At 33.5% G+C, this 4071-nt stretch overlaps 1 pseudogene; it reads right to left on the reverse strand.

Annotated features, from left to right (window-relative positions):
- Positions 1–253: 253 nt before the first annotated feature.
- Positions 254–813, reverse strand: LOC120185903 (annotated as a pseudogene).
- Positions 814–4071: the final 3258 nt, after the last annotated feature.

A 4071-nucleotide genomic window follows, 5' to 3' on the forward strand; every position in this document is an offset into this window, starting at 1 on the left:
ATTCAATGTGAAAGGTGCTAGCATTATTAGCATTATTGTTCTCCAATGATACATTTTGGCATTTACGTTATTGTTCTCCAATGGAACTCTCAAGAACAAATACATTCAAGGATATCCCTTGGAAACATCAGTTTTAGACTGAAAACACCATCATCCAGACAAGTAAATTACAACCAACATTGATCAAAATGAAAAACATACGAGCATTTATAATATCTTATTCGGATTAGTCAAAAAGTAGTATCAATGGATTTCATACTGATTGCTTCCGTGCAGCAGCATCTGCAGTGTTAGCCTTTTCCTTAACTGCCAAAGAACAAAACCCATGCTTCATTAACTGCAAATTGTGGAATAGATTAAAAATATAAGAAATCAAAGTTAAAGATGTACCAGAAATGAGGTCTTTAGGCCTAGACTTGAAGAAAATCTTGTGGCGAATAACCCCAACAACATCGAGCTCCGCACTTGATGAAGAAGCGTCGTCACTCCGATCAACGCCCATGAACTTGGTTTTCTTCAACACCACCATGGGCTTCTTCAGCTCCACTTTCGACCCCGTTAGTTCATGATCATGATACCCGATCGTAAAAGTGTAGCTCCCCTGCAGAATTTCTATTTTAAAAGTTCCTAAAACTATAAATAACCCAGAGCGGAAACAGCAAAACAAAAAGAACCCAGGAAGAAGGGCGGCAAAGATGTCCAATTTGGAGATCTTGGAAAGAAGGCTGCGAATTCAATCATGCCCTGTAATTCGATTTTTTCCCATTATGGGCATTTCTCTTCTCCACATCTACACTTCACCTGATTCTGCATCTTTTTATTAAAAAAAATAACAAATCCGTTGAGTTTCTCCCCAGCAGTATGATGCCCCCTTAAATATGCTGCCCTGGGCCGTCGCCCATCTGGCACATGTATTGGGCCGGCCCTGCATTCACACATATCCACTCAAAGTGTTTTGGGTAAATGAAATCGCTCAAATCGAAAATAACCAAAATATTACCATAGGCTTGGAATCCAATCAAGACTCCACTACTAAAAGTGAACATAATGCAATATCAAGGGGTCTTTAATCTAGGTTGTAATGTGGCTAAGGTATGGGTAGGGAAAAGGACGAAAAGGAAGGTTTAAAATGCCAAAACAAGATATCAAAATAATTAGGAACAATCCACGAACTGACATGAATCACAATGAAAAATAAAACAAGGAAAAAGAAGAAATGAAAGGCAATTAAAATGATCGCTTTTTCCTTTTTTTCATTTGAACAATGTGTCTCTCTTTTGTTTTCTTTTTTTTCTCTTATTCGAAACAGTGAACATTTTTTTCTAAATTGCTGTTTGTTTGTTTGTTTTTCATTTCCTTTTGTTTTTTTCGTGGAACAAGAGTGATACAAGATCTAATATCTCGGCAAGGGTATAAAAGAGAAGAAAATAAAAAGAAAGGCTTTGGGTTTAATTATGAGGTGTAAAACAAAGAAAGAGAAATAAGCTCAAATATGGTTCAATAGTGTATATATAAATGGGTAAGCTTTTTGGAAAAGTGGGTTTATCCTAGGTGCTCCTATCACATTAAAACATTATGTTCAACATGTAGTCTCAATATGCATTGTGATTACAAGTTCTAGAATATCCTAATTAGTCCGACACACTCAAGTCAAACAATGAGCAAGAAAGAAAGTGTATGCTCGTTAGGCTCGAATCTCACAAGAAAAGTTTATATGCACTAGAGTCAAGTTTATCTTTATCAAAAAAAGCATGAAATAACTATACTTAACAAAACAATTCACCACCTATACTAATCACCATTATGCAAATTAATTTCGATCAAAACATGGCCACAATCCAAAAGGAAGCAAGAGTATAAAGTAAAGTTCAAAAATAGCAACCAACGATCCCAGCACATCAATATCAGAATATCTCAATTTGAAACAATCAAACAAGTCAAGGAAAAAATTTGACATGCTTATCCTTCCCCCTCACTTAATACATTTTGTCCCAAAACTTATATCAAATTTAAAAACAAAGAGAAGGAAAATGAATACTCCCCGATCTAGTGCCGACAGCGACCGCGGCTACGTCGAGACAAATTGTTGTAGAGTAGAATGTCCGATCGAGAAGCTACCAGAAGGTATATTAAAATTTTCTGCAAAACAAAAATCAAGAAAATAATATATCATTCCAAGATCTTATTCTAAAGGAAGTAGACTCAAGAAAATAACTCAATCAAGTTTTATCCTTTTCTATTTTTGATTTTTTTCACTGTTCGAACCAAAATTGTACTCTGTTTTTTAACCAAAACTGTGCTGTTATTTTTTTTACATTGCATTGTTCGAATCTATTGTGTATTTTTCTGCACTGTTCGAACCAAAACAATTTTGTTTTGTACTGTTTTGTTCTAACTTTTCTGCACAATTCGAACCAAATCTGTTTTTTTCACTATTTTTTATGCACTGCATTGTTCAAATCTGCTCTGAATTTTTTGCAATGTTCGAACCAAATCAGTTTTTTTGCACTGTTTTGTTCGAACTTTTTTGCACAGTTCGAACCAAGTCTATTTTTTTCTGAATTATCCAAACAGTGTATTTCGAAATTCTTCTTCATTTTTTTCGAATGATTCTTCATTTGTTTGTTGCCACACAATCTCTTCACGCCTTGGGGTCGAGTGTTCACCATTTTTTCGCTTTCGGTTCGAACAATTCTTGATTCTATCTTGCTTAAAATTCAAGTAGGAATAACAACGTACCTTAAAAATCAAAGAAAATTAAAACAAAATTAAATCATAAAAATAAAATTGAAAATAAAAATAAAAATAAAAATTGAACAAACGAAAAATAAAAAATAATAATGGGTTGCCTCCCATAAAGCACTATTTTTATCATCGTTAGCTCGACGACTTGATTCAAATTATAGAATTCGAGAGAAATACTTCCTCCACTTCATACGCTTTTTCCAACTAAGAACTTCCTTATAAAAAATTCTTTTATTTTTTATTGTAGATTTTGCCTTTCTCATAGGCTTTTCTTCGGTTCTTTTTTAGCTTTTAAAAGTTTATCTGAAATAATAACCGGTGAAGTAGCATTTTCTCTTAAAATGCATTCTTTAAGTGTTTCGACATTTGTTTCAATTCTACCTCAGGTTCTTGCAAAACAGAAGGTAAAATTTTAGTTTTAGAGGAAGGTAAAAATAAATCAGAATTGATTGAAAAAAATATTTTCAAACTCCATTTTTTTCCTCTTTGTGGCAAAGTTCATGATCTATGGAAAGATATAAGAAAAATTAGATTCACTAAATTCATCAATTAAAGGATATAAAATATCAACATAATTAATTCTTTCAACTCGATTTGGGTATTTCATTGCTTTGTAAACATCAAATTCAACGATATCACCATCAAATTCCATTATTAGTATACCAATTCTAACATCGATCTTTGAATGTGCGATGATTAGGAATGGTCGGCCTAAGAGTACTTTGGAATAAGTATCCGACCTATCATGTTACATGTCAATGACATAGAAATCTACAGGAAAAAATAATGCATCGACCTTCACTAAGACATTTTTCATCATTCATATCAGCCAACTGTATGGTTACTCTCGTTTCCTTCAAAGGCTCGTTAGTAATCATTTTATAAATAGAAAATGACATAACGTTGATTGAAGCTCCTAAGTCACACATTGCTCGTTTAATTTTAAAATTACCTATTTTACAAGGTATAGCGAACATACCTTGATCCTTCATCTTTAGTGGGAGTTTTCGTTGAAAAATTACAGAAACATGTTCTCCCAAATTTACCTTTTCGTGCCACATTAATTTCCTCTTTGTAGTGCAAAGTTCTTTTAAAAATTGAGCATACCTCGGTACTTGTCGAATTGCTTCAAGAAGAGGAATGTTAACTTGAACTTTTCGAAACACCTATAAGATCTCCCTTTCTTCATCTTTTTTATCACGCTTTAACAATCTTGATGGGAAGGGTGGTGTGATTTCATGAAGAAGAAGAATGATGTGCTGCAGATGTACCTTGTATTTTTGGAGGTGGCGTTTCTTCTTGTTTTTCCTTATGTGCGACTTTTTT

The sequence above is a fragment of the Hibiscus syriacus genome, unplaced genomic scaffold (assembly GCF_006381635.1).
Source record: "Hibiscus syriacus cultivar Baekdansim isolate YM2019G1 unplaced genomic scaffold, ASM638163v2 tig00113145_pilon, whole genome shotgun sequence".
NCBI classification, from domain to species: Eukaryota; Viridiplantae; Streptophyta; class Magnoliopsida; order Malvales; family Malvaceae; genus Hibiscus; species Hibiscus syriacus.